We start from the raw sequence: 23,852 nt of genomic DNA, 5'->3' as shown, positions 1-23,852 counted from the left end.
GCATTTTTCTGAAGTCTTCCCAGAGCCCAGTGGCTCTGCCCCAGGAATGGGCCCCCCGGGGAGAAAACACACTCTCCCTGGCCGGCATTGGAACGCGCTACTGTGCTCTCCCTGCCTGCTGCCTAGGGCTGGCAGGGCACAGAGAAGCTGAGTGAGGACTGTGTGCTCCCACCGCAGGGATGAAGGCTGGGCGCTGGGCACCTGCAGCGACCCAGCACCACCCTCGGCGCTCTGCACATCCTGCTCCATTTAGTACATACGTACTGAAACCTGCTAGGAAGAAATGGGTAATTTTCCAAGGCAATACTTGTGGTCAAGGAAACCAGGTTTGAGGTGTCTGAGAAGAGCCTGTCTGCTTCTAGGGGAGCAGGTGGAATGGTTCCATCTGCCTCTTCTGCTAAATCACTTTGGGTTAATCCCAGGCTCTTGCTGATTTCTTTTTCTACTTGATGAGAACTCAGGCAGCATCATTACAGTGGGTACCAGACAGGCTGTAGGAATGAAATGAATCATGCAAGAGGGAATGTGAAGCCTCAAATCTGCACAGCCACCTCCCACTCTCTGCAAGCTCACAGCCTCTCTCCTCCTGATGAGGCTCAATTCCTATCTTGGGGAGAGAGAGGCACAGTCCAGTAATTACAGAGGCAAAATCCAACTTGCTGGGTAAAGGACTTGAATAGACATTTCTCCAAAGAGAATACACAAAAGATACATCAACAAGTATATGAAAAGATGTTCAACATCATTCGTCTATAGAGAAATGCAAATCAAAACCAGTGAGATATGGCTTCACAGTGACTAAGATGGCTATAGTTTTTTAAGAAAGGAAAATAACAAGTGTGTCAAGGATATGAAGAAACTGGAATCCTTGTGCATTGCTATTGGGAATGTAAAACGGGACAACTGCTGTGGAAAAGAGTGGCAATTCCTCAAAAAGTCAAGTACAGAATTACCATATGACCAGCAATTCCATTCCTAGGTATCTACCCAAAAAACTGAAAGCAGGGACTCAAGGAGATACTTTTATGCAAATGTTCATGCAGTATTATTCACAATAACAGAAAGGTGGAAGCACTTCAAGTGTCCAACAACAGATAAAGGGACAGGCTGGGCATGGTGGCTCACGCCTATAATCCCAGCACTTTGGGAGGGCAAGGTGGGCAGATCACTTGAGGTCAGGAGCTCAAGACCAGCCTGGCCAACATGGTGAAACTCCATCTCTATTTAAAAATACAAAAATTAGCCAGGCGTGGTGGCATGTGCCTGTAGTCCCAGCTACTTGGAAGGCTGAGACAGGAGAATCACTTGAACCCAGAAGGCAGAGGTTCCAGTGAGCTGAGACTGTGCCACTGTACTCCAGCCTGGTGACAGAGCAAGACTCCATCTCAAAAAAAAAAAAAAAAAAAAAAGAGATGAAGGGATAAACAGAATGTGGTATATCCATACAATGGAATAGTATTTCATTGTAAAAAGGAAGGACATTCTTATACATGCTACAACATGTGTGAATCTAGAAAATATGCTAAGTAAAACACATGGATGCAAAAGGACAAATATTGTATCATTCCACTTACAGGAAATCTCCAGAATAGGCAAATTCATAGAGACAGAAAGTAGATTAGAGGTGACCAGGGGTGGGAGGGAGGGAGAAATGGAGAGTTCTTGCTTAATGAGTACAGAATTTCTCTTTGGTGTAATAAAAAGTTTTGGAAACAGTGGTGATGGTTGTATAACATTGTGAATATAATTCATGCCACTGAATGGTACACTTAAATTGGCTTAAATGGCAAATTTTATATTATACATACTTTTTAAAAAAACTTTATTGAAAAGTTTAAATCAACTTGCTCATCTGGGAAGGGAAGCTATTTCTGATTTCTATTAGCATCCACGACTAACAGAATTGCTATTAGCCGTGGGCGCTAATTGCTCTTGAAAAGAGAATGGAGAAGTCAGCTCAGTTTCTAGACCAGCCTGCTGAACTCCACCATCTTTGCTCATCTCCTAGCACAAGGGAACCCCTTCCACGAATGCAGGGGGATCTCTGCCTCCCCACTAGGGGTTCCAGCCAGATGGTCCTTCCACCTGTTGGTGAGAGGTCCTTCCTGCCCACAGCCCTTGGGCAGCCTGCAGAGAAATGCCATCAGCACCAGGAGCCACCCTCTCCACCTGCTACCTGGAAGGCCTGTGGCCATGTGTCCACATTTGCACAGACGGTCCTGAAAGAAACCAAATGTCTAATTGCCCAGAAAATCTGGTGTTGGCAATTAGCAAACAAGCTATTATCTGCAGACAAACCAACCACCCCGCTGCTGCTTGGTTCTAATTATCCCATCACTCAGCCCTTCTCAGAGCCCTGGTCTTCTCACTCATTTGCAAAACAGCCAAGGTTGGGCCACACATGGAACACACTGGGTCCCCAGGGGACTCTAGGATACTTTGAGGCCAAAAGGCAAAGATTTTTTGGTTCTCCTGTACCTCCCCCCAACCCTGACGGCAACTGGGCCAGTATTAAACAAATCATTTGACTTGCTGATCACCCAGCCAGGCCTAGAGGCAGCTAAACTTCATGAACTTTTTCCATCAGAAGTTAAAATTCAGCTACACTGTGCAATGATTGAAAACTGATCTGCACAGAAGGTATGGAGGAGTAACCCACATCTGTATATCTGTGTATTCCAAATCAAAGATAATTCACCAGCGAATGTCCATCAGCACAGCCCAGAAATATACACAGCCAATAGAGACATGCTACTGTTTCTCTACTTCACTACTTAGGATGTCAAAGTGGTGCTCAAAACTTCTCAGGGGAAAAGCAATGGAAAAGCCTGTCTCACCCCCTGAGGAGAGTGGGGAGTTTAATTCTGATGTGTCCCAGCAAGGCTTGAGATCTTTCATTCAGTAGGTAAATGATTAGAAACAAAATACAAAGGGTCGACAGAAGATTATCTATTAATCTATGCATATCTGACAGATAAAAGCTAACGGACAACAGGAGAGAAGTGATGTATGTAATGCCCTATACATACCAAGGGTAGGCTGTGTGTCCTGGCTATCAATTATACAGAGGCCATTATCCACAGTAAGGAATCCCAAATGCCATTAAGTGTGGCCCTGCCTCCGCTGCTTCTATAAAGCTAATACAACATCATCTCCCTTGGGACTACTCTCACCCAGGGAATAGTCCAGTTCGGTCCCCACGGGTTGACTCGGACACACTAGGAACAGAAGAGAAAGGCTAAGTCAACACCTCGACACAAATAGAGTTTCTTAGAGTCGAGGCTTGGAAGAAAGAAAGGAAGCTGAAGAAAAGAAAATCCAGACCCTTCTGTGGAGGTAGAGAAGGAAGACTACTAGAAGACAGGTTAAAGAAAAACGCTCTATCAAGAACTGTGATCAAGGACAGAGCTAAAGGAGCTAGGAGTTTTAAGAAATACCTACTGTACTGTTCCAAGTAGATTAAATAAAGGCCTACTCAAAGCATCTTCCACTTCGAGCACTAAGTTACTCTGAAATCCCATAATACAGAAAGATTTGATGTTTTCACATCAAGGAATCAGAGAAACACTGATCCTCTTTTTTTTTTTTTTTTGATGGAGTCTTGCTCTGTCATGCAAGCTCCGCCTCCTGGGTTCACGCCATTCCCCTGCCTCAGCCTCCCGAGTAGCTGGGACTACAGGCACCCGCCAACACAACACGGCTAATTTATTTTTTTAATTAATTAATTAATTTATTTATTTATTTTTAGTAGAGACAGGGTTTCACCATGTTAGCCAGGATGGTCTCAATCTTCTGACCTCGTGATCTGCCCATCTCGGCCCCCCAAAGTGCTGGGATTACAGGCGTGAACCACCATGCCCGGCTAACACTGACCCTTTCAGGAGTGCAAACTACCAGCCACAAAACCATGGTTAAGCGAAGGGGGGAAGAGACCTTCCTGGGAAACAGACCTTTCTGGGAAACAAACAGAAGAGCTTTCTGGGGAACAAACAAAAATTAATTATCATGTTTCCTTTGCTATTAGTTATGTATTAGATAATTTAACATCACTTCAGTCTTGTAGAGCTAGCGTGCAGACGATATTTCTTAACTTTAGTGAACATAAAACTAAGGTGATGAGGGTGGTTATAGATTCACTCATAAACCTGGAACACGCCACCCCAACACATTAAACAATTTTTGCCACAAAGAGGGGTATATAAAGAAATGAAAATATTTTTGCAGTGATGTAGAGGAAAAATAAATAAAAGTATCAAATCCTGGCCAACAAGTCTCCTGCCCCAGGATTTCTTACAACCCTAAACCAGGCAATTGAGGAGGAACTAGTTTAGCTTGTTAGATTAATCCTCATCGCTGGTCTTAATGGCATAAGGATTAAAATGCAGGCTTCATCTGGGTTCCCGCTGTAAAATGCAACACATATAAAATTCAGACACATTTTTATGTGCTCCCAGCTCTAATGGCTTTAATCAAAGCAGACGTTCTTAAAATAAAAAGTAGTCTTGATAAGAGAACCTCAAAGAGAGCCATAATTCATGAACGTGCTTGCTGTTCTCCTCTGCCAAAGACATTAGTCAGCAAATGGCCGTGAGCAGAATCGTAGACTCTCTGAGATACACAAAATCAATTCTGCTCCATAAATACAACATGTTTAAAGATAAAGACAGAACCATAGGGCTGACTTTATTCTACAAGGTTCCAGGCTCCGAGGAAATGTGACAGGTGGTCTCAACAATAGTGACATGCTAGTTTCTCCAAACAGTCCTTCTTGTTAGCTTTCGGATTTATGTATCCATCAAATAAATGCCCAATTTCAAAAGGAGTTTTAAGGTGTGGTACGGTACTTACGATTTTTAAAAATACAACATATATATATTATATATATATATATACATATTTTCATTTCTTTTTCCCTGCTGGCTGTCAGATGACAGGCCTTTGCTGACGATTGCCTAAAATCAGGCTATTTGAAAAAAAAACTCTCTCTCATTCTCTCCTTATATGCCTGCCTGCAGTGTCATCTTTGAACACTGATCAGCTCAAGGTCGTATGTAGGTTACTGGCAAATATCTTTTCAGAAGGAAAATAAAAAATCTTTTATTACCCTATAACAGGCTTCATGGCTAGCTGAACTAATGCATTATTACCGTAAACTGAACTTCCATTTCAGTAAATAATTTATGGGCTGTTTTTAATCACCATGGTGGATGTCCGGAGTAAATGGAAATTTTATTGGCATGAACCAGGAGACCCTCTCACTACAAAGAACTCTGAGTGTAAAATAACCACTCTGCAAATGCTAAATAATAATTATGGAAATGAGCATTTACCATGGCAGGGACCATAGCATCAAGCCCAGGCCAAGTTGGGGGCAGCACCAGGCCCATCCTGACACGGGGTAGCATCTTCTTGTTACCCCTCCTACCTCCCTGAATAGTCCAAGAGATGAGATGCCCCAGGGAGAGCGAGCTGGGGCAGCTGAGTTTCCCAAGACAGGAAAAGCCCTGAGTCTCTGCAATCCCAGACTGTCAGTGGGGTGGATCACAGTCTCTCTCCTAACTGCAGGTTCCTGCACTGGTTCCTGGGCCTCCAACTGTGTCTCTACACATCCAGGCAACTGCTGGAAGAGGTGAAGACACACTTGCTTGATCAACAGTTTTACTGCTAATTTTCATGAACTATACTCCGCAACCTCGCAGCCCTGCCCTCCAGCATCCAGCATTTGGAGAGGCTCTACCAGATCACCCTACACATGGCACTAAGATGTTTCTGTCCTCCTGGCTTCTCTCCCACGGACTCTGCTTGTTGGGGCAGGGCCAAGTCTTACTTCATCTCTAATTCCTTAGCTCCTGACATGTCACAGGCACCCCATGTTGGATGGATGGATGGATGGACCGGTGGATGGGTGGGTGGATGGGTGGATGGATGGGTGGGTGAGTGGATGGATTTTTTATGTGTGCCCAAAAGTGGACTCAGTGACTATCCACAGACTACGAGGGCCAGCGAGTTCTTTCCCAACTGAGGCATCAACTCCCCTGAGTTGAGATATTAGTAACACACATGCCATGCTGAGTGACCTCCAACAATGTGGGATCAGCTCTCAAACCACCCAGGTCTGCCTCTCTCCTCAGATACCCCTTTTGCCAGTAAAACCACCACCGCTCCCAAATGGGAGAGTCCCTAGACTTCCTCCCTTCTCATTCTACCCCCAAGCCCTATCATTCCTTCATCTCTTGCATTCACTCTCTCCTCTGCTAAGTCACCACTACAGCCTTGGTCCAGATCCTCCTGAACTTTCAGTCTCCCTATCCTGGGCCTGCCCCCTCCCCCAGCCACACTCACCCTGCAGTCAAAGCCGTCTGGTCAAAATCGAGGTCTGCTCACCTAACTCAACCTTGTCAGGGTCTTCCCCTGACGCCCTTCCCCCATGGGATAAAGTCCAGCACACTACTGACCCCAGGCTCTTCGAAGTCCACCCCACCTCCCTCTGCAGTCTCTTCTCTCTCTACTGCCCCACATCCCTGGCCATAGCAAACCTATCCACAGGCCTTGGAATATCTGTGCTTGATTCAGCCTCTGGACACTGCACATGCTGTTCCCCTGCCTAGCGTGCATCCTGCTTCTACAGCAGGCAAATTCTGCATCACCCTTCAGGGACCCCTACCTCTACAAGTCAGCCCCCTCTTTTGAGAGAGAAGAGCCTTCTCAGCTCCCCTGGTGCAGATGAGAGAGGAACTTGTACATCAGTTCCTGGTGATCAACTGGAAAACCCAGATCAGGAAAACTCGACCAGAGAGACAGGTTTCTCCTAGAGATAATCACAAGGAAAATATACAGGAAAGGAGGGCAAACCTATGGACCAGAGGGTCTCAGCTCTGCTGTGCATCAGAACCCCCCGAGGGCTTGTTAAAACACAGATTAATGGTCTCACCCCCAGAGTTTCTCATCCAGTAGGTCTGAGGCTGGCTGACAATTTGCATTGATAATGAGTTCCCAGGCTATCCTGACTGCCCCAGAGACCAACTGCGACAGCTTCGAAGAGACTTAAAACACACACCAACTCCAGTAAATGCAATGGATGGACCTTCAGTGGATCCTAACTCCAACAGTCAAAAAATGTTACATTTGTGAGCCCATTAGAAATGTAAACACTGATCAGTCATTGGTAATGCTAAGGAATTATTATTAATAGTATAGTTACATAATTTTTAAAAGAGCCCTTGTCCTCTAGGGATACATTCTTAAATGTACAGACGAAACAATAGCATGTCTGGGATTTGTACCAGAATAACAGGAGAGGGAAGGGGCAGGGAGTAAACAAGGTTGGCCATAAGTTGATAATGACTAAAACTGGTGACAGATTCATGAGGCTTCAATATAATATTTGCTCTGCTTTTGTTTGTTTAAAACTTTCCATAATAAAATAATTGTGATTTGAATGTGCCAGTTACATGGAAGCTCCAGGAGGGCAGGTCAATGCTTTTCTTCTGCTGTCCATCAGAGCACCCGGCCCATACACGGTGGGTGCTCCACACATATTTGGCAGAGGAATGGACAAACCAATAAGGATATGAGTTCATTGAAACCTACACATGTGGACTCTGAAAGCTTGGGAAGGTTTTGGACCTGGGTCTCAGGGTGGGTGAAGGGCTCCCATCCAGTAGGCTTCTCTGGGGCTGAGCCTGGTCGGCCCAGTAGACTAAACAGCTCTTGGAGGAATCAGAATTTCAGCAGGCACCAAATGGCCCCCTCGCAGATGACAAAACAGATGTCCAGCCACCAGCTGAGCGGCTCCCACTCTGGGATGGGCTCCACCCAGGTCTCAGGTACAGGGCCCTCTGGTCATCAGCCAACAGCTCCTAGACTTTGTAGCCGCTCTATGAACCCAGGGCCTCAGAGGAGTCAGGGGGGCATCCTCCATCCCCTGCTGGGCCCCTCCATGTCTGAGAAACAGTAGGGCCTGCCTCTGCAGAGAGGCAGGATCACTTAAAGGACCCTGACATGTCCATTTGCTTTGTCCTTCAGACTTGCTGAGATCCCAACGCCATAAGGGAGGGGCAAGATGTAACAGCCTTGGCATCTTCCCGTGGTTCTCACCCCAGACAGGAATGGCGAGCTGAAATGCTGATGTCAGATGCCACCCTGTGACCCTCTGTACTATAAGCACAAGCTCTGAGTCCTCCCGAAAGGCGGGTGTGTGTGTGTGTGTGTGTGCATGCGTGCATGCTCCTGTTGGGGACAAGGGCACTGGGTTTTCTGCTCAGGCCCCAGGTTGGCCTTAGCATTGGGATGAGTGGAGGGGGCAGGCCAGGCAGTCATACGTGGGCTGCAGGCCAAGCGGCATGTCTCCTAGAACCAGGACAGCTTTGGAACAGGAGCAAAGCCAGAGTTGGCTCTTTGGCTGCTGCTCTTTGAGGAACAGAAGGAAAACAAAATAGCTCCTGACAGGATGAAGAAAGTGGAGGTGTCGATGTTCGTGAGCCTGGGGACACCGCCTCACCTCTCTCTGCGCCCCCTCTCTCTCCATGAATGTGAGAACTGGTATTCTCAGGGAACCCGTCACTCTTTAGCAATGAACACAGGAGCCAGTGAAACTCTGAAATAAACACCACCCCCCACCCACCATTTTCCAAATTCCTTCATGGGGTCAGATATTCATGCATTTTTTGTTTACTTTTAGGTTCTTCTGAAGTTTATTCAAACTCAAATTATTAATTCAAAACCACGAGAAATATACAAACCCAGCACTCTATCAGGAAACTTATCATAGTTGGCACTCACTGAATGTGTATTTCATGCATGCTAAGAGCTTTACAGGTGTATCTCATGGGATCCTGCCCTGTAAGGAAGGTTGCTGTGAATTACTGTCATTATTTCCATGACAAAATGAAGCCTAGAAGGGTAAGAAAGAAGCCCACATCCTTAGTCAGGATGCCACCCAGGTGGACTCAGAGCTCTCTGACTCCAAGCCTGCACACCTGCACATGCCCAGTGCCACCAAGGCGTCACCTCTAACTACGAGACAGGTGTGAATGTAAATCCCCATTTCACAGATGAGCAAATAGCTGGAGGAAGTCAGGAGTCACCATCACAGGGCAGCTCCTGGCTGTCTCCATCTGCAGGCTCATGAGACTGTGTGGCGTATTCTTTGGTCTGCAGAGCTCTGTTTCAAAAACCGTAATTCTCCCTCAAATCCGAAGAGCCAGGTAGAAGAGGCACATGTTGGTAAGAGAGGCGTTAGAGGTACTAGTTCAAAGTCAGGAAAGCCTGAGCTCAAATCCCACCATGACCACGTCCTAGTCGCATGCCACTGGGTGAGCTATCTGTATCTGTAAAACCTGACTCATGGCAAGCACCCAATACATTATGGATGTTATTTTGTTTATTATTATAGTCACCATCATCATCATAAAATCGTTCCAACTGCTGCTGAGAAAACGACTATGTGCTCACACAACAAGACAAGCAGAGCCTCCACCTTTGCATGATGTCAGCAAATACATTTCCTTTACGTTTTGCTTCTCTGGGCTTGTTAATCAAAGCTAAAAATTCCCACCAGACAGGAACTTGGCAAAGGGAACCTTCAGGAAAACTCAGTGATAGGAAACATGAGGGCCGGTGCTGCCAGGAGTAAAGGAGACCCCCGGCCCCAATTTCCCACCCATGCTGTCTGCTCACCCCAGGGAACTTTCAGAATAACCTAGAAGAACTTGAGAGGCCATAAGACCACAGCTTGAGCCTTCCTGTATTCTACAGGGAAGCCCAGCCTCCATTCCAAAATTCATTGGGTCAATGTAAAGACTCTCTCCAGCTTCGAGGACAAGATTCCACCTGCCCGGGCCTCTGGAAGCCCTGGGTTTAGACTTCCCCAATTTTATCATGAACAGTCTTGTGACAGTTCAGTCTTCAGAGGCCATGGCACAGCTAATGCTGCCTGGACTGAGGCTAAAGAAAGGGCCAAGGCCATTCTAGGCCAACTGGTTTCCCCCTGAGCAGAATCTTTCACCTCCCAAACACTCACCGCCTGTCCCTGGGGAAGGGAGAGGGAAGAGGAGGTAAGGGTCAGGAAGGTGAAGGTTCACTCTTCTTCAGCTAAACCCTCTCATGAGAGGGAGATACACCATCTTCAGGCAGGAAGGAGAACCCTTGGCCACCATGCCCTCCAAACCTGGGTAACCCAGGCACAAACCTTCCACTCTGTGCCAGTGCCCACGAGGGCAGAGGCTTGAGCACATTAAAAACCCCTCTGCAGCATTCCTTAATGGAAGAGACATCCCAAAACAGTTGTGCAGTTTGTGCACTGCACAAAGGCACCAACCTTGAGGGGCATCTCCCAAGCAAGGCTGCACCTACCCAGAGGTAAGCATTGCTATTTTCTTACCACAAAGGCATCTTTTCAAGCCATAAAGGGCTGCACTGCCTAGAGCGGGCCCCTTTTTTTGAATTTTTGCATCTAAAGCAGATTTTTTCTAATTCACCCAAAAAGTAGCCATGGCACTTAATGGTCAAAAAAGGGAAGAAAATGCTAGGTAAGGTACTAAGTTTCCCACAAGTAAAGCTCAAGCGGAGGCCAAGCAACCACTTAACTGAGCTCTAGAAGAGGAACAGAAGGTCAGAAAAACTCAGGGGTGTGGGGTGAGAACTAGAATTTATGAATCGACACGAGATTCACGGAACACTTGCTACATGCTGGGTGTTGTAGAGGCGGAGGAGCTGTGCTGAAGTGCAGCGGCGTGGACCTCAGAGGGCTGGTTCAGACCTGGGCTCAGGTCCCTGCTGGTCTTGGTAGATACTGCCAAGATACTGCTGTGTCCACTCAAAATCCATTTCCCACTTCTTAACTAAACCCCAATATTTACATTTGAAGTATGATCCCTCCTGATAACAGGGCAGATCCCAAGTAATCTAAGCCAATCATGGCAAGCCTCCTCCCACTGCCAATGAGGAACGTGGGAGGGGGTTTGTGACCCACAGTCCTGACTGATGGGACATGAGGGGAAGTCGACCTGGGGCTTCTGGGAGGAAGTGAGTACCCTGAGAAGAGGGTGGACGCGCAGGGGTGTGAGGCTGCACCTGCAGCTGCCACCTTGCCACCAGCACACAGATGCAGCCACCACCAAAGGAACCTCCCTCCGTCCTTGAGGGGGTCCATGAGCTGCCAAATCAGCCTGCCGGGCCCCTGGACTTCCCATTCTGGTCATAATTTCCCTCTTCTATAAACGAGACAGGATTGAGTTTTCCATGCTTTGCAGCTAAACACTGATTCATAGTGGTGCAATCTTGAACAAGTTACTGAACTTCTCTGGTGCTTGGTTTTCCTTATGTATTAGATAGGGATAATAACAACTCATACCTCCCAGGATTAATGAGAATTAAATAAGAATAATGCAGTCAAAGGTCTTAACAAGTATAGCTATTATTACTTACACAGCATCTCATTTTATCTTATTAAACAACCCAATGAGGTGGGAAACAGGTAGTTGTTAGCCCCATTTAACAGCAGAGAAGGCCGGGCACGGTGGCTCATACCTGTAATCCCACCACTTTGGGAGGCCGAGGCGGGCGGATCACGAGGTCATGAGATCGAGACCATCCTGTGAATGGTGAAACCCCGTCTCTACTAAAAATACAAAAAATTAGCCGGGCGTGGTGGCGGCTGCCTGTAGTCCGAGCTACTCGGGAGGCTTAGGCGGGAGAATGACATGAACCCGGGAGGCGGAGCTTGCAGTGAGCCAAGATCATGCCACTGCACTCCAGCCTGGGTGACAGAGCGAGACTCCGTCTCAAAACAAACAAAACAAACAAACAGCAGAGAAAACCACAACACACAGATGTTAAGCATCTTCTCCAAATCACACAGCCAGCAAGTGCCTGTCACCAGTGCCTGAGCTCCTTGTCTCCACCACATCCCAGCCCTGAGGTTCCTGGACTCTGTGACTCCCGCTCAAGTCTGTACTGCTGGCAACTTGCAGCAAGGAGCAGTGAAAAAGTAAAGGGCTTTACTGGGAGTGGACCTAGGGAGTAAGGGCTAATGGGTAGGAGTTTCTTCCCAGGATGATAAAAATGTTTGGGAATTTAATAGTGGTGACGGTTGCACAATCTTGTGAATACTATAAACCAGTGAATTTATGTGGTGAGTTTTATATGTGAATTATAACTCAATTAAAAACAAATCAAAGAGCTGTTAGAATCAGCCTTGTAAGGAGAACTGCCCCTGTTCCCTTGCCTTCAGGAGCCCAGCCTCCTCACTGGGAATGAACTCAGCCACTGCCACCCACTCTGGGCACCGCCCCCTCTCTCCTCCAACCTCTGTGCCTGGTAGAGTTGGCCACAGCTTTCTCCCAGGACCCATCCAGTGGTTAATTTAGCTGCAGACTCCAGACTCTCCAACTGGGGCTGGGGCAACAGCTGGCACTGGCCTCTCCCAGACACCCTGCTCTTTGGCAATGTAAGAACACAGGCACAGAGCCGGGGCAGCGCCCCAGTCAGACAGCTGCAGTTTCACTCTTCCCCTAGACGCTGGGAAGCTGGACAGCCAGAGCAGAATGGCCCCACCCCTCCCCAGGGCCGGACGTGCCATCCTGCTGGGGTGCTGCAGGCTGACTTGCTGGTGCTTCCCCTGACAGATCAGCTGTTTCAAGCTATGCCGGAATAAATGCTAGTGAAAGCCTCAAAACCCGCAGTTGTAACGAGCCTTCTGCAGACCCACCTTTGTCAGGAGGGCAAACTGCACAGCATCAAAACATTCTGCTGTGTGACCGTCTGCACGTGCCAGCTGTAGCTAGCCAGGTCCTGGGCGGGGAGGTGTGCAGGAACCTGCCTAAGAAAATGCTCCTTCCAGGAAATAAAGGAAAAGAGAAGGCCGATGCTAAAAGGGGCTCCAAGGAGCTCTGGAGGAGGACAAGCCAGGACCACCCACTGCAGGCTGGAGGGGAGGCACGATGGGCGCCGCCCAGGATGCAGGGACACCCCCAGAGGCTAAATGTTCCGCTCGGAACAGGCAGCTGCAGCACAGAGCGCAAAGACTTCCATGTCAGAAGAGAGGACACAAAGTCCTTCCAGAGACTTTTTAAGACCTTTGAAGTCTGAAATCCCTAATTACTTCTTACTTTGTAAGCACAAAATCTTCAATGACAGACTTACATTTGTAGAAAAAGAATTAGTAAACTGGGTTAAGTTATTGATTAACTTTGCTAAGTATGCATGACAAAATTTCAAGGGTAACTAATCTTTTTTCTTTTTTTAAATTTACTTATTATACTTTAAGCTCTAGGGTACATGTGCACAACGTGCAGGTTTGTTACATATGTATACATGTACCATGTTGGTGTGCTGCACCCATTAACTCGTCATTTACATTAGGTATATCTCCTAATGCTATCCCTCCCCCCACCCCCTCCCCACAACAGGCCCCGGTGTGTGATGTTCCCCTTCCCGAGTCCAAGTGATCTCATTGTTCAATTCCCACCTATGAGTGAGAACATGCGGTATTTGGTTTTCTGTTCCTGCGATAGTTTGCTGAGAATGATGGTTTCCAGCTGCATCCATGTCCCTACAAAGGACATGAACTCATCCTTTTTCATGGCTGCATAGTATTCCATGGTGTAACTAATCTTGAAAGGAGTTGAAATGGAATCTCTAACTTCAGAGCAGTAAAGGTAGACAAACACACAAGACACTGAATGAACAATTCCTCCTGGGGACCGAATGTGCTCAAAGTCTTTTCCCAAGGAATCCACAGGTCACGGAAAGGCGCCTCCCAAGTCTCCTCCACAGAGCACAGGACCCAGAGATCACCCAGAGCACCCCACCTGAGGCCAAGCAGCTGTGATGAGGCCAGCAGAGCGCCCCCTCTATCCCACCTTTTTTATATTGTACCAAGCCAGCTCCTGGCCCAGAGAAGGCAAAATACTGACCATCAAATTTTGATGAGCTTTTGCATTTGAACTTAAAACAAGTCAACCTCACTAAAAACAAAACAAAACGAAAACCCGGGTGTGCGTGACTATAGCAGGGTAAGAGCAAACAAACTACAAACTCATCCTAATCCCCATTCCTCCCCTCCCCAGCACTGAAATGCAAATCTGAGTCTCTCCAAACCCTTTACTGAGCTGCGGTGGGGACAGCAGGCCTCAGAAACATATACACTCCAGGAAATAATGTGCACGCTGTGTTTAGGGGCCCTGGGGAGGCCATGCAGATGGCCCCAGCTGCCATAATATTCACACTCATCATCATGGGTGCTCACACACGCTGGTGTGTACATGCTATAAAAGAATGAGAGAAGACACGTGGCCTTCCAGGACCCCTTGTTCCAGCCCCGACACATCAGTCTCCACAGTGCTTGGGTCCAGGGAATGAGACTTTATACCTCGTTACCATGCACAGATGGACAACTGCCCAAGTTCAGGCAAGGGAGGAGGTCTTGGGCACCCAGGGTGGTCTGTCTCTGTCTTTTCATTACTGCTGCCCCACAGACCTGTCCCTCCCAGGCGCAGGCCTGCCTGCTTCATTAGGCAAGGGCAGCTTCTCTGACTTCATTGTTATCTTTAACAGCTCCGTCTGGACCTCAATCAATCAGGGGCCATCTCCTCTGCAGAGAGGAATGCTCCAGAGAGGTCAGGTGCAGGGTGACTAGCCTGACTTCCAGCAGGCGCACAATCCTCCCCCACAGAGCCCAGGATGTCTGGGCCCAAGGTGCTGACCGCTGGGAGGTGACCACAGGAATGCCTTGGACTTGGAGAAGTGGGAGCTGGTGCTAGGGACACCCACACGAGCCCACAGCTCCAATCAACCCTTGTCTCCCTGCCTCTCACTCTCTCCACAGACCTAGTCTGGGAGGGTCCTGAATTGCATGGACACCACAGTGAGGACATTCTGGGTTAATGAACGAGAAGAGTTCCAGGAGCTGACCCTGCAACAGGAAGACGGGTGGTATGACCCGGAAGTTCATCAGTGGGACCAACCAGGGCCAATGTGAAACATCCCCTGCACCCTACACCCGGTGTGCCTGTCCTGAGCCCTCCTCTGCCCATCTCTACCCAGCTGTCATCAGTCTTATCTTGTGGACATGCATCACACGAGTATTTAATTCATGAGAATCTAACTATGAGATCTCAAGTCAAAACAGCGGGATGATTTCAATGTAAATATTAAATCAAATATTAAAAAACACTGTAATTAAAAGTCCTGTAAAATTCTCTTTTGCACATGGACTCTTCATAAGACACCATGGTAAGTGCCACAGGGGTGTTAGGACAGACTGACATCCCTGAAGGGGGTGGGGGAAGGTAGCTCCAGGAAGGTGATGCTTGGCTGGCTCCCGGGAGGGCAAGTTTGCTGAGTGAAAAAGGTGGGAATTAAACACCAAGCTGAAGGAACAGTGAAGGCAAAAGCAGAGTGGTGTGAAGAGCTTCCTAGAGAGCCTTATACTCTCCCAGCTGGTGTCACTGCCCCCAGGCTGTCCCCCTGGATCACATCACAACCACCAACATCATCACATCACTCCCAGCCTCAAGCACCTACTGTAGCTCTCTATCTCCTTCATATTAGATGCAACTCTTTAACCAGACTCCTCCATTACCCCCTAACCATTGCCCCCCCATCATTCCTGTCCTCACACAACCCCCTGCACATCTGTGCTCTCTGCCATCTGGGAAGCCATCTGCCATCCCTCAGGCCTGGCTTGTGCACTGGCTGTAGGGAGAGAGGGGCCCACTGACCTTCACGTGGGAGGATTTGACCCTCATGCTGCCCTCCAAATAGGCACAGCCCCAAGCTGCTCTTCCAGGGGCAGGGGATAGGGTGGAGGAGGACCCCAAGTTAGCTGGGTTCTAGGGACACACCCAGTTCCACCCCCACCAGCTCTGTCACAGACAGGACTCTGTCTCAGGCCTCAGTTTCTACAAGTACATACCAGGCTAACAACTGTCTCTCGCACAGGGCTGCTGTGGAGACCACAAGGGGTGACCAGTAAGTAAACTCCAGGACCGAGCTGGGTGAGGTCAGGTGCTCAGGAAGCACGGGGCCGCCCCTGACATTCATTCCTGAGACCCACTGCGCATATGTGCTGAGGTTGTAAAACTGAATCTCCAGCCTGAGGACCACTAAGCCTCAGGTGGGACCAGCAGCCCTGCTCCTGCAGTCAGCCTCTCCACCCGTTCCTTAGATCCTAGCTGCTCCCAGTACCGAGCCACCTCCGAAGAGAAGGGCTGTGCTTCCAGGCCCATCTACCACCTTGCCCGATGCCCACCTGAGGGCCCCTGACCGCAGGGTGTCACCTGTGCCCAGGCACAGACAGCACTCTGCTGAGCCATCCACGGCTGCGTGGCCCCAACAGAGGCATATCGGGCAGCACTGGCCTGAACTTCAGAAAGACAGAGCTTGGGCTACTTTTCAAGCAGCCCTTCTGCACCTTGTACAGAGCCCTGCACCTGGGGAGGACCCAGCCCATCTTGCTTCCTGGCTGTTTGATGTCAGGAAGCCACTGGATCTTGAAAGTGGCTTTCTTGTGGCTGGAGGCAAGGCCACAAGGGAGTGTCACAGATATTTCCAGGGCAGAGATGAAGAGAGAACACACACTTTGGGCTCAGAGACCAGAAGGCCACCACCACTCTCCCCATGGGATCTTTTTTTAAAACTTTAAAAAATTTTTTTTACTGTTTTAAATGTTTCTGATACATTATATTTGTACCTATTTATGGGTGCCTGTGAAACATGGTTGCATGTGTAGAATGTGCAACAACCAAACAGGGCACTTAAGGGCTATGGGTTTTTCACCAAGATTCACGATCTTTTGAGTCTCCATCTCCTCATCTATAAGAGAAGACACCCTTCCCCATGGTGCCGGATTTTGTGACAGCCCCCCTGTGAGCTTTGTCCCAATATACCTGGCCAGTCTGGAAGGCTCCCCACCAAAGGATTAACAGGGGCTGCCTCTGGGTGCGGGGTCCTGACTGTTTCCTCCTTTCTTGCTTTGGATAATATTTCCTATAGTGAACACGCAAGTCTTCTGTCATGGGAACCAAAGTTGTCTCAGGTTTTACCCCAAACCTCCCCAGGACAGTGTGCAGCAGAAGAGACAAGTGAGTGACGCTGGCTTTCTCCTATCCCTTCCTGCGGCCTCACTGGGTGCCCTGCAGCCCAAAGCCCGAGACTCCAACTGCTCCCAGCCATAGCAGTGGTCCTGCCCCAGGTCTTTGCCTGCTCCTCAGTCTCCTCAATCAGGATCCCCAGCCTCTATCAGCTCCCAGTGACCACCTGGCCCCCAGACCCTGAAGGCCAACTCTCTGCCTGGCAAATCTCCCAGCGACACCATGGTGCAGGCTCTTTTTCTCAGCTCCGATCCCCAGGGTAAGAACCAGAAGCCCTGGAGGTTTTGAGAGCTGCCCAAAGCCTCACAGTGAGGAATAGCAGAGCTGAGACTCGAACCCAAGAGCTGTTCCCACAATACCACTTTGCTTTACACAGAAAATACAGCACAGGGATCCCGCCTGGAAGCGGCTCTCAAACTGCCCCACCCTGCCAGCCTCCTCCAGGGCCCAGGAGCTCCACTTGATGGGAACTGCTTCTGGCTTCAACACTTAATTCCCCAAATGTCCCCTGCCTGAAGTGAGCCAGCCTGTGTTGAGAAAGAAGTCCTGCCACCCTGTAGGGTGGGGAGCACTCTGCTAAGGTCCCAGGCCTCAAGCTGGGCCCCCATGGACCCGGCTCCACCTCTGAGCTTCCATCGTTAACATCAGGTCAGCGTCCCGGTGTTGTTCAGTCGCCAGACTTGAAAACAAGCCTGAAGCTGGCATGGCAATGTGCAAGGGAGGACTGTGTGGCCCCCAACAGGCTCGGGGCCCTGAGAGCAGGGGAGGGGCACCGGGAATTGTATGCTTATTCACAGATAGAAAGGGTTCACAAATTCTCTCCAAGTAAGATACCAAATTCTCTCCAAGGAAGATAGGACTGGGGAGAGATGCAAGGACCAAGGAGCTTTGCTGGGAGAAGGAGTGGGGCTGGCGGAAGGGGGCACTATCTTGGGACACAAAACCCAGAACTACTTCCAGAGAGTCACAGGGTGAGAGGGATATCCCACTGCCAGGGTGACTGTAATTTTGGCTTCTGTGTTTATGTTTTGCAGTTTATTTCTGCCTCATTGCTAATATTTCATTAGAAAGTGGCTCATCCTTCCCCCACCCTCTGCCCACACTCTAATATTTTTGGGAGGAAATCTTAAAAAGACCCCAGCTGTACTCAGCATGTTTGCATGCTATCTTAAGGCCTGCCTCTACCGGAATAGGACTCCCTTTTCAGAATGCAACTCAGTTAGGAAGTCAAGTTTTTTATCATTCAACATACAAGGTATATATATATATATATAAAACAGGCCAAGTAGGACAAAGTGAATTCTGACATTCCCATGGTTCCCTGCCCAATCCCATCCTGCTGGCTGGTCTTCCCTCCCAAGAGCTTCAGGCACTGTCCACCAGCATGTGGTACTTTGTGATCTCACCACTGACTATTTATCAAAGGCCCAAGGAGGGCGGTGTTGGGGCAGAATCTGTGCCCATGACCAGCCATGACTTTGTGGGTTCAAGTTTGAATAAACTACAAGAACCCCAAAGGAAGACCTACCAGAAGCTTCTAACATCTCTCAGCCTATTTCTTCCTCTGTCTCTGTCTCCCTCCTCCATCTCAGCTGCTCACTCTACCTCTCTCCCCACGCATGCATACACATTCAGAGTTATATATGCACATTCCCAGCAGCCTCCCCTGAGACAGGCCTGGCAGGACCCCACCAGCCCCAGCAGTAAAAGGTCCTTGCTGGGTCTCTGATATCACCACCTACTACCCCCCTTGTGAGTGCTCCCCAAAGGGTTGGTGTCCTTGGGTAGACCATCCCCAATTTCCCATATGTCATTCTAGGGGTGCCTGTCAAACCACCAGGCCCAAGTTGGGGGCTGCCCCTCAATGTTCCTATCTTTAGCCCCTGCCCGTCCCCAATATCCTATCCAGACAGCCAGTCTTGGCTTGCTCCGATGAACGGCATGGCCCTACTGCCACCAGGTGTGCTCTCGGGCTCACTGTCACTTTCTAGGTTTCTGTTTCCTCATCTGGAAAATGAAGTTGGCTCACAGAACACTGAGAGCTCCCACACCTCCACCCTCCAACCTTAACTATTTCTCACTCTGACAATCTAAGTCACACTAACTCACGTGCCGATGACGGATGAAGACCCCCCCAGACTGCACAGCAACACCTCCCTCAGATCTCTACAATTCAGTGGTTCCAACACACTTATGTTTTCTACCCGTCAAAAAACTGTGGATCTAACAAAGCGTTATCCCACTTTGATTTTGCCAAGAACAGACATTAAAACTTTTATTAAACCTATCATCTGCTACTACATTCAATTCATAAAAGAAAGAAAACTAGGACTATATCAGTTGCCTATTGTAATCCAAAATATTTTTAACTCCAAAATTTAGTGGGTTAAAATAACAACAATTTGCACAGAATTCCATAATTTGGGCTTTTCTCACCTGGGGTCAACTCATGCAGCTAAAGTCATCTCAAGGTTCATCTGGCACTAGATGGGCCAAGACAGGCTCACTCATCTCCACGTCCACCTAGGCTGTCGGTCAGGGGCCTCAGTTCCCCTCTAGGTGGACTCTCCAGCAGGACAACCTGGACTTCCCAAATAGCAAAGGACAAGTGAGCAAGCTCTAACACACTGACAGGCATTTTCAAGCCTCTGCTGGCTTCCTGTTTGCCAAGGTCCTATCGGCCAAAACAAATCACATAGCTGCACCCTGAGTCCAGGTAGGAGGAGATGACACAAGGATGTGAGTACAGGCGCTCCAACTGATGATGATTTGACTTACGATTACTTAACTTCATGATGGTGCAGAGGCGATACACATTCAGTAGAAACCATACTTTGAGGAGCGAAACAACCATTTTGTTTTTCATTTTCAGTACAGTATTCAATAAATTACGAGATACTTTATTATAAAATAGGCTTTGTGTTAGATGATTTTGTCCAAGTATAGGCTAATGTAGGTGGAGTTTTTTTGTTTTCTTGGGAAAGAGTCTCGCTATGTCACCCAGGCTGGAGTGCAATGGTGCAGTCTTGGCTCACTGCAACCTTGGCCTCCTGGGTTTAAATGATTCTCCCACCTTAGCCTTCTGAGTAGCTGGGATTACAGGTGCACACCACCATGCCTAATTTTTTTTTTTTTTTTTTTGAGATGGAATCTCACTCTGTTGCCACTGTACCCAGCTAATTTTTCTATTTTTAGTAGAGATGGGGTTTCACCATGTTGGCCAAGCTGGTCTCAAACTCCTGACCTCATGATCTGCCCGCCTTGGCTTCCTAAAGTGCTGGGATTACAGGCGTGAGCCACTGCGCCTGGCCAATTTTTGTATTTTTAGTAGAAACAGGATTTCACCATGTTGGCCAGGCTGGTCTCAAACTCCTAACCTCGTGACCCACCTACATGGGCCTCCCAAAGTTCTGGGATTACAGGTATGAGCCACTACACCCAGCCTTGTAAGTGTTCTGAGCATATTTAAGGTAGGCTAGGCTATGATGGTCAGTAGGTTATGTGGATTAAACGCATTTTCCACTTAATGGTATCCTTAACTTACAATGGGTTTATCAGGATGTAACTCCATCGTTAAGTCAAGGAGCATCTGTACCTGGAGACGTGATTTATTGTAGGTTATTAATTCAATAAGCTACCACAAGGACATAATGTCAGAAATTCTTTTTCAGATGGAAAAATTTAGCTTCGTGCAAACCTAGTACACAGTCACCTGGGTAACTTCCTCACTGACGAATGTAGGCTTCAAGCATCAGAAGTCATCATGAACTAGCCCAAAGTGGGGCATTTGGGAAACAGCACTGATTATTGCATTCTTTCAAACTGAGCCAGAGGTGACCTCAGAATCCTCCTTAACACAGCTCTCTATAACACAGCTCTCTAGATAGTTTCTTCCCTATTGGTCAGAGATGTAGACACAATTCAAGTCTACGTGCCATTGCTTATCTAAGGGTTTTCTTTTAAAAGAGGACACTGAAGAAATAATGTTTAACCCAAAGGAATGTGGCACCAAATCAAGTCTGCATGAGTAAAAGATTCCCTGATGGTGGAACTCCAGGCTCTGTGACCAGGGGGAGGTGTGGGGAGCCTTCCAGAGTCCTCAAACCACCCCCTTCAGGGGCCCATCTTAATGCTTCTTATGTGCCAGACAATGAGCCTCCCAGGGCAAGGGCCCTCACACACCCCTGCAGGTAGCCTATGGCAAGGCGAGACATGGGACCCTCATTTTAGGCCAAACCTCACCAGTCCTGGCTCTCTGGGTACCTCACACAAACATGGGTTGCATCTCAGTTCTCATTTCTAGTGGGTTCTCAGCCTCTGTCTGGCAGCATTGCCCCGCCCAAGGACTGACAAAGGGCACCCTGCAGGCTCCATCTCTCCCTTCTCCAGAGTCAATGAGGAGCACACTGGGAAGGTCACAGGAACCCACCCCCAGTCCCTGGCTGGTAACAGCCCCAGGGTACAGGCTGGGATACTGTCATTGGGTGGACCCTGAAAGTCCCTCCCTATGGGGCATGGTCCAGGCCTTGAGATCCCCCACCATCGGAGGTGGGACCCTCTGCAAACCAGAGGATTCTGAATGACAAAATCCTCCCAAGTTGGAAATACTCTGCACTGACATGGTGGTTACATGACTCTACAGTTGATCTTTGAACAATATGAGGGTTAGAGGCACCCACCCCCTGCACAGTTAAAAGTCCACACATAACTTTTGACTTCCCCAAAACTTAACTACAAATAGCCTATTGTTGACCGGAAGCCTTAATGATAACATAAACATCAATTGACACATTATTTTATGCATTCATGAAATACCTAAATTCTCGATTTTTTCATATTTCTAGGCTATGCAGTAAATTGTCACAAATCTCCAAAAAATGAATAAGTGGACCTGTGCAATTCCAGGCCATGTTGTTCAAGGGTCAACTGTATCTACATTTGTCAAAACTCTTGGAACTGTACACCCAAAAAATGTGAGTCTTACCTTAAGTAACTTAGACCTCAACAGACTAAACTTTATCAAAATCTCCCAGCAAGGAACCCCACTTACTTAGCCAGCTCCACTCCCCAGTAATTGACCTTTCTGAGTACCTAGTGTGTGCCCTGTGGGTGTTTTAAATAATAAAGATGGCCAGGCATAGTGGCTCACGCCTGTAATCCCACCACTTTGGGAGGCCGAAGCAGGTAGATCGCTTGAGGCCAGGAGTTTGAGACCTGTCTGGCCAACATGGTGAAACCTCATCTCTACTAAAAATACAAAAATTAGCCAGGCATGGTAGTGGGCACCTATAATCCCAGCTACTTGAGAGGGTGAGGCAAGAGAATAGCTTGAACCCTGGAGGTGGAGGCTGCAGTGAGTTGAGATGGTGCCACTGCACTCCAGCCTGGGCGACAGAGCAGGACTCCATCTCAAAATAATAATAATAATAATAGTAATAATAATAATAAAGATGACACCTAACATTGCACACATTTTGTGTAGAGGACAAATTCTTTATATATGTGATCTTATCTAATTCTCAGACCCAACCTGTGAAGTGCTGTGACCCGTACTGTTTTTTTTTTTTTTTGGAGATGGAGCTTCACTCTTGTTGCCCAGGCTGGCGTGCAGTGGCGCAATCTCGGCTCACTGCAACCTCTGCCTCCTGGGTTCAAGTGATTCTCCTGCCTCAGCCTCCTGAATAGCTGGGATTATAGGCATGTGTCACCATGCCCAGCTAATTTTGTATTTTTAGTAGAGATGGGGTTTCTCCATGTTGGTCAGGCTGGTCTCGAACTCCCAACCTCAGGTGATCCACGTGCCTTGGCCTCCCAAAGTGCTGGGATTACAGGTATGAGCCACTGCGCCCGGCCTGACCCATACTTTTGAGATAAGGTCACGGGGATCCAAAGAGGTTGAATACCTTGGTGAGGTCAAGGCCAGGTGTGGGAACCAGGACCCAAACCAGGACTTTCTGAGCTAAGCATGTTTCACTCCACCAAGTGCCCATCCAACACAAGCTCCCAGGCATGGGGTATTGAGTGCTATTTTATACTTAACTGAGGCCCAGAGAGGCTATATGACTTGGCTGAGGCCACTCGGCTGGTAAGAGGTGGCACCAGGATTTGAACCAAGTATTGTCTTATTCCAAAGCCCACTCTGTCCTATTGCCCACAAAGGAGGCCTGGGGTCCCTCACACCCCATGCCATCTGCTGGGCTCTCTTCTCAGGGACTACCTGGCTCTGGGTGACTTCCTTCCCCAGCTGTACCCACCCCCAACCTGTTCTAGCAGCTTTGCTGGCCAAGACTACCAGAGGCTGACGCTAAAGGATGCACAGTCAAAAATATCTTCGAAAGCATCTCGCCATAGCTGGTCTGACACAGACAGACTGAGGCTGTGGGATGAGGGCCTTTTAAGGGCCTCTGTACAGCCCAGGAACCTGGCTATGAAGCATCTGGGCCCTCTTGGCTTTCCCAGGCCAGGTCAAACATGGCTCCCACCCTCCCAACGTTTCCTGGGGGAGAAATTAAGGAGCTGGGGCAGGGTGTGCTCCCAGATGTAGGCCAGCTTCTCTGAGCAGCCTGTTCCCATGGTCTGTTCCAGGGTCCTGCTGTGTAGGCCCTTGTGGACTCAGCCAGTGGTACATCCTCCATACCTCCCCTGGAGGGCCCTGGAGTTGGTCCTTGTGCTTAGGCAGAACTGGCCCCTGACCATGTTGGTTGCCCATCTTTCTGGGCCTTGGCTCTTGGCAGAATGCCTGTTTTTTTTTTTTTTTTT

General features: G+C 48.4%; 1 protein-coding gene across 2 annotated transcripts in view; it reads right to left on the bottom strand.

Annotated features, from left to right (window-relative positions):
• HSPA12A (heat shock protein family A (Hsp70) member 12A) overlaps positions 1 to 23,852 on the bottom strand; it is a 179,634-nt gene that overhangs the window by 37,879 nt on the left and 117,903 nt on the right. The gene's annotated exons all lie outside the window — the stretch shown is intronic.

Source organism: Piliocolobus tephrosceles, chromosome 9 (genome assembly GCF_002776525.5).
Source record: "Piliocolobus tephrosceles isolate RC106 chromosome 9, ASM277652v3, whole genome shotgun sequence".
NCBI lineage: Eukaryota > Metazoa > Chordata > Mammalia > Primates > Cercopithecidae > Piliocolobus > Piliocolobus tephrosceles.
Note: the sequence above shows the minus strand (reverse complement) of the source record. Positions and strands in the feature narration are given on the sequence as shown.